Source organism: Oncorhynchus nerka, linkage group LG6 (genome assembly GCF_034236695.1).
Source record: "Oncorhynchus nerka isolate Pitt River linkage group LG6, Oner_Uvic_2.0, whole genome shotgun sequence".
NCBI lineage: Eukaryota > Metazoa > Chordata > Actinopteri > Salmoniformes > Salmonidae > Oncorhynchus > Oncorhynchus nerka.
This window is the reverse complement of record NC_088401.1, coordinates 50,011,002-50,018,839: the sequence shown is the minus strand read 5'-3', so window position 1 is coordinate 50,018,839 and position 7,838 is coordinate 50,011,002.

The window sequence follows — 7,838 nt, the reverse complement described above, 5'->3', positions numbered from 1 at the left end:
GAGTATATTAGCAGAAAGGTGAGAGTCAGATCTATGCGCATCTAGGTCTTAGCGGAGGGAGATACGAGATATTAAAGTCAAAAGAACAAGCAACAACAGAAAAATAGGCTGCTGACTAGGGATTTACGACCCCTGGAAATTAGCTTGTCGTCCGATAGACACCTCTATAGATAAAGTTTCAAGAAAGGAAAAACACAGATCCGTAATGGCGCGAAGGTATCTGCACTAAACTATGTATGTTGAGACCTAACCATTAACTTGGCCAATATACATTAGCCGATCTAACATACTAAGATCTAACTGTAATTGATCTAAAGTATATTAGCAGGGAGAGAGGCAAGAACTGTTATGGGTGTAAGATGGCACAGTGATGCCATCTGTTGGTAAATGTTCATTACTGCAACTCTTGTGTTTTACCGGGGTGCTTCAGATACCCGGATGGGTTGTCATGTACTGAACAAGACTGGTTACTCGCATCATTGCCTCTGTCTCGTCATTTAACATTCAAACATGGTGTCAGAGTCGGATAACTAACCATGCTTTCCGCAAATTAGAGTCACCTGCTCTGGTTTACAAACAAATGCTTATTTGTGTAAAATTTTGCACGGAATTGGCCTTAGCTAGAGTGAGTTTGGTAGTTAGCTTCAGTGTTGTTAGCACCGGTTAGACATGGCAGCGAACATTCCCCCTCCTGCTGTTATGAAGCTCAGCGGGGATTGGAGCACGAACTGGGATACGTTTAGAGGAGAATGGGAGGACATGCGCTAGCAACGGGACTTCTGGAAAGGGAAGATGAGGTAGTGGCTGCCACTTTGAGGACTATAATGGGAACTGAATGCCGACACGTATACAAACACTACCTGACCTAACAGCAGCTTAGCAAGGTAACACAACAGCTATTCTTGATGCTCTTGAACATTACTTTACGGCAGCAAAGAACGTCATCTACGAGCGTTATGTTTTCGGTCGTTGCAAACAGGAGGACGGGGAGTCCATTGACAGCTTTGTCACTAGGTTAAGGGAAAGGGCAGCTGCATGTGACTATGGTGCTTTAAGAGATTAACTGATCAGAGATACGATTGTGCTTGGCATAACTGATGAGGGCACCCGCAGACGTTTGCTGAGAGAACGTGACCTGACGCTGGCCTTGGCAGTGGAGACATGCCGTGCAGCAGAGCTTACTGATATACGGATAATGATGCTAGAAAGGCAACATACGGACAATGTCAATGCTACATTCAGGCAGCCAGTAAAGAAATTCCCCTTTGCCACAGCTAATGCTAATACATTACATTTACATTTACATTTAAGTCATTTAGCAGACGCTCTTATCCAGAGCGACTTACAAATTGGTGCATTCACCTTATGACATCCAGTGGAACAGCCACTTTACAATAGTGCATCTAAATCTTTTAAGGGGGTGAGAAGGATTACTTTATCCTATCCTAGGTATTCCTTAAAGAGGTGGGGTTTCAGGTGTCTCCGGAAGGTGGTGATTGACTCCGCTGTCCTGGCGTCGTGAGGGAGTTTGTTCCACCATTGGGGGGCCAGAGCAGCGAACAGTTTTGACTGGGCTGAGCGGGAACTGTACTTCCTTAGTGGTAGGGAGGCGAGCAGGCCAGAGGTGGATGAACGCAGTGCCCTTGTTTGGGTGTAGGGCCTGATCAGAGCCTGGAGGTACTGAGGTGCCGTTCCCCTCACAGCTCCGTAGGCAAGCACCATGGTCTTGTAGCGGATGCGAGCTTCAACTGGAAGCCAGTGGAGAGAGCGGAGGAGCGGGGTGACGTGAGAGAACTTGGGAAGGTTGAACACCAGACGGGCTGCGGCGTTCTGGATGAGTTGTAGGGGTTTAATGGCACAGGCAGGGAGCCCAGCCAACAGCGAGTTGCAGTAATCCAGACGGGAGATGACAAGTGCCTGGATTAGGACCTGCGCCGCTTCCTGTGTGAGGCAGGGTCGTACTCTGCGGATGTTGTAGAGCATGAACCTACAGGAACGGGCCACCGCCTTGATGTTATTTGAGAACGACAGGGTGTTGTCCAGGATCACACCAAGGTTCTTAGCGCTCTGGGAGGAGGACACAATGGAGTTGTCAACCGTGATGGCGAGATCATGGAACGGGCAGTCCTTCCCGGGAGGAAGAGCAGCTCCGTCTTGCCGAGGTTCAGCTTGAGGTGGTGATCCGTCATCCACACTGATATGTCTGCCAGACATGCAGAGATGCGATTCGCCACCTGGTCGTCAGAAGGGGAAAGGAGAAGATTAATTGTGTGTCGTCTGCATAGCAATGATAGGAGAGACCATGTGAGGTTATGACAGAGCCAAGTGACTTGGTGTATAGCGAGAATAGGAGAGGGCCTAGAACAGAGCCCTGGGGGACACCAGTGGTGAGAGCACGTGGTGAGGAGACAGATTCTCGCCACGCCACCTGGTAGGAGCGACCTGTCAGGTAGGACGCAATCCAAGCGTGGGCCGCGCCGGAGATGCCCAACTCGGAGAGGGTGGAGAGGAGGATCTGATGGTTCACAGTATCGAAGGCAGCCGATAGGTCTAGAAGGATGAGAGCAGAGGAGAGAGAGTTAGCTTTAGCAGTGCGGGCGCGCCTCCGTGATACAGAGAAGAGCAGTCTCAGTTGAATGACTAGTCTTGAAACCTGACTGATTTGGATCAAGAAGGTCATTCTGAGAGAGATAGCGGGAGAGCTGGCCAAGGACGGCACGTTCAAGAGTTTTGGAGAGAAAAGAAAGAAGGGATACTGGTCTGTAGTTGTTGACATCGGAGGGATCGAGTGTAGGTTTTTTCAGAAGGGGTGCAACTCTCGCTCTCTTGAGGACGGAAGGGACGTAGCCAGCGGTCAGGGATGAGTTGATGAGCGAGGTGAGGTAAGGGAGAAGGTCTCCGGAAATGGTCTGGAGAAGAGAGGAGGGGATAGGGTCAAGCGGGCAGGTTGTTGGGCGGCCGGCCGTCACAAGACGCAAGATTTCATCTGGAGAGAGAGGGGAGAAAGAGGTCAGAGCACAGGGTAGGGCAGTGTGAGCAGAACCAGCGGTGTCGTTTGACTTAGCAAACGAGGATCGGATGTCGTCGACCTTCTTTTCAAAATGGTTGACGAAGTCATCTGCAGAGGGGAGGGGGGGGGGGGGATTCAGGAGGGAGGAGAAGGTGGCAAAGAGCTTCCTAGGGTTAGAGGCAGATGCTTGGAATTTAGAGTGGTAGAAAGTGGCTTTAGCAGCAGAGACAGAAGAGGAAAATGTAGAGAGGAGGGAGTGAAAGGATGCCAGGTCCGCAGGGAGGCGAGTTTTCCTCCATTTCCGCTCGGCTGCCCGGAGCCCTGTTCTGTGAGCTCGCAATGAGTCGTCGAGCCACGGAGCGGGAGGGGAGGACCGAGCCGGCCTGGAGGATAGGGGACATAGAGAGTCAAAGGATGCAGAAAGGGAGGAGAGGAGGGTTGAGGAGGCAGAATCAGGAGATAGGTTGGAGAAGGTTTGAGCAGAGGGAAGAGATGATAGGATGGAAGAGGAGAGAGTAGCGGGGGAGAGAGAGCGAAGGTTGGGACGGCGCGATACCATCCGAGTAGGGGCAGTGTGGGAAGTGTTGGATGAGAGCGAGAGGGAAAAGGATACAAGGTAGTGGTCGGAGACTTGGAGGGAGTTGCAATGAGGTTAGTGGAAGAACAGCATCTAGTAAAGATGAGGTCGAGCGTATTGCCTGCCTTGTGAGTAGGGGGAAGGTGAGAGGGTGAGGTCAAAAGAGGAGAGGAGTGGAAAGAAGGAGGCAGAGAGGAATGAGTCAAAGGTAGACGTGGGGAGGTTAAAGTCGCCCAGAACTGTGAGAGGTGAGCCGTCCTCAGGAAAGGAGCTTATCAAGGCATCAAGCTCATTGATGAACTCTCCGAGGGAACCTGGAGGGCGATAAATGATAAGGATGTTAAGCTTGAAAGGGCTGGTAACTGTGACAGCATGGAATTCAAAGGAGGCAATAGACAGATGGGTAAGGGGAGAAAGAGAGAATGACCACTTGGGAGAGATGAGGATCCCGGTGCCACCACCCCGCTGACCAGAAGCTCTCGGGGTGTGCGAGAACACGTGGGCGGACGAAGAGAGAGCAGTAGGAGTAGCAGTGTTATCTGTGGTGATCCATGTTTCCGTCAGTGCCAAGAAGTCGAGGGACTGGAGGGAGGCATAGGCTGAGATGAACTCTGCCTTGTTGGCCACAGATCGGCAGTTCCAGAGGCTACCGGAGACCTGGAACTCCACGTGGGTCGTGCGCTGGGACCACCAGATTAGGTGGCCGCGGCCACGCGGTGTGGAGCGTTTGTATGGTCTGTGCAGAGAGGAGAGAACAGGGATAGACAGACACATAGTTGACAGGCTACAGAAGAGGCTACGCTAATGCAAAGGAGATTGGAATGACAAGTGGACTACACGTCTCGAATGTTCAGAAAGTTAAGCTTACGTAGCAAGAATCTTATTGACTAAAATGATTAAAATGATACAGTACTGCTGAAGTAGTCTAGCTGGCAGTGGCTGCGTTGTTGACACTACACTAATCAAGTCGTTCCGTTGAGTGGAATAGTTACTACAGTGCTGCTATTCGGGGGCTAGCTGGCTAGCTAGCAGTGTTGATTACGTTACGTTGCGTTAAAAGAACGACAATAGCTGGCTAGCTAACCTAGAAAATCGCTCTAGACTACACAATTATCTTTGATACAAAGACGGCTATGTAGCTAGCTACGATCAAACAAATCAAACCGTTGTACTGTAATGAAATGAAATGAGAATGTGATACTACCTGTGGAGCGAAGCGGAATGCGACCGGGTTGTTGAGTGCGGAAGTTCTATTCGGTAGACGTTGGCTAGCTGTTGGCTAGCTAGCAGTGTCTCCTACGTTAAGGACGACAAATAGCTGGCTAGCTAACCTCGGTAAATTAAGATAATCAGTCTAAAACTACACACTCTAAACTACACAATTATCTTGGATACGAAGACAGCAAAGACAACTATGTAGCTAGCTAACACTACACTAATCAAGTCGTTCAGTTGAGTGTAATAGTTACTACAGTGCTGCTATTCGGTAGACGGTGGACGTTTGCTAGCTGGCTAGCTGCTGGGCAGATAGCAGTGTAGACTACGTTAGGACGACGAAATACGATAATTACGCAATTATCTTTGATACAATGACGGCTATGTAGCTAGCTAAGAAGAAATTGCTAAGATTAGACAAATCAAACCGTTGTACTATAATGAAATGTAATGAAATGTAATGAAAAGTTATACTACCTGCGGACTGAAGTGCGGATGCGACCGCTCGCTCCAACCCGGAAGTAGACAACTCTGCAGTAGACAACCCCAATACATGCCGATATTGTGGCATTTCTCATGGACGAGGAAAAGAACACTGCCCAGCCTATGGAAAAATATGCAAATCCTGTGGTACAGCTAATCACTTCGCAAAGGTCTGCATGAAAAGCAAGAGAAAGGAGGGTAAAGTGCACTCCATGGAAACAAACACAGATGAAGGGAACGACAGCACAGAGGATGTACATGCTAGCGAGTGCATAGGGGCAGTGAGGGCAAAAGGACAAAAGTGGTTTGTCACTCTGCTACTTAATAATAAACCACAGCAATGACAGCTAGATTCAGGGGCCACATGCAACGTTATGAGCCTTAAAGACAAAAGGAGGCTCGCGCCCAGAGACAAACTCACACAGAGTAGCACCGAGCTGAAACTGTATTCAGGCCAGTTCATGAACTCTTTAGGCCTGTTTGTGACAGAGTGTGTTTTACGTGGCCAGAAATACACCCTTGAGTTTGAAATAGTTGAGGCTAGTCAACAGCCATTACTGTCAGGTTCTACATGCGAGCGCCTTGGACTTCACCATCCCAGCTGATCTTAACATTATAGACAAAGTCCAGGCTGGGCCCCTGAACAAGGAGACACTCCTAAGCAAGTACCATGATGTCTTCAACGCACCGGTCGAGTCAGTTCCTGGGGAAGTCCACTTTGAGTTGGACGCAGCAATCCAGCCTGTCCAGTGTGCACCCCGCAATGTACCAGTGGCCATGAAAGCAGCTACGACAGCTCAGCTTGACAAATACGAAGCAGATGGCCACATCATATCCGTCAACGAGCCTACGGACTGGATAAGTAATATGGTTATCGTCAAGAAACCAGACAAGCTACGGATATGCATTGATCCTAAACACCTCAACCGGGCTCTGCGACGTTCACATTACATTATGCCCACGTTGGAGGATGTTCTTTACAAGCTCCCAAAGGCCAGAGTCTTCACGCTCGTGGATGCCAGAGATGCCTTCCTGCAGTGCAAGCTCGACGAGCCCAGTAGCTACATGACCACCTTTTGGACACCCTGGGGCAGGAAGAGGTGGTTGAAGCTTCCGTTTGGTGTCTCCGTGGCTCCAGAGGTGTATCAGCGGAAACAGCATGAGCTGTTGATGGGACTCAGTGGCATGGAACCAATAGCAGATGACATCCTCGTAGTGGGCTGTGGGGACAGTGATGAGGAGGCAGAATGTGACCATGACGCCAAGCTGCTGGCCCTGATGGTCAGATGCAGACAGGTCAAGCTAAGGCTAAGCATAAAAAAGCTTCAGTTTAAAGTGCCAGAGGTCCGCTTTCATGGGCACATCTTGTCCTCCACCGGATTGAAGGCGGATCCTGAAAAAGTGAAGGCTGTCTTGGAAATGCCCCACCCATCTGACGTGAAGGGAGTGCAGCGCTTCGTCGGATTCGTCACCTACCTGGCCAAATTCCTACCACGGCTCTCTGAAGTGTGTGAGCCACTGAGGAGGCTCATGGACAAGGACACCATCTGGCATTGGCTCCCAAAACATGACGCATCGGTGAGGGAAATAAAACAACTGGTCACCCAGACACCTGTATTGCGATACTCCAATGTGTCAAAACCTGTCACGATTCAGAGTGACTCAAGCCAGTATGGACTTGGCTGTTGCCTCATGCAGGAGGGCCAGCCTGTGGCAGTCGCCTCTAGGGCACTCACCCCAACAGAGCAGAACTATGCCCAGATAGAGAAGGAGTGCCTCAGCATTGTGTTTGCATGCCAACGCTTCCACCACTACCTGTACGGGTGCGACAATATTACCGCAGAGACAGATCACAAGCCCCTTATTGCTATATTCAGCAAGCCTCTCCTGAATGCCCCAAAACAACTGCAGAGCATGCTACTGGCCCTACAAAACTACAACCTCAATGTGAGTGACACGCTCAGCAGGGCTACTGCATCAGGCACTCACACACGCTCCATGCATGAACAACACGCAGTGTGCAGCTTACAAACAGAGCAAGTGGATGTTGAACACATCAACCAGGCTGACTACCTTAATGTTACGGACCAGCGCCTTATACAAATCAGACAGCACACAGACAGGGACGGGCAACTCCAGGCATTGAGGTCTGTGATTCTGATGGGCTGGCCCGACTGCAGGGAAGAAACTGCTTTAGCCGTCAGAGAATATTGGCCAGTCAAAGAGGAGCTCAGTGTTCAAAACGGAGTAATATTCAAGAGTCAGAGAGTCGTTATTCCCCGGTCTCTGCGCCCTGAGATGTTGGCACGTGTGCACTCAAGTCACATAGGAGGTGAGGCCTGTTACAGACACGCACGTGACACACTGTATTGGCCAGGAATGCAGAGTGAAATCAAAGACTATGTCAGTAAATGCACAATCTGCAATGAATATGCCTTTGAGCAACAGAGAGAGACGATGATGTCCCACGAGCTACCGATGCGCCCCTGGCAGATAGTAAGTCGAGATCTCTTCCAGCACAGTGGCAAAGACTTCCTGCTGGTAGTCGATCAT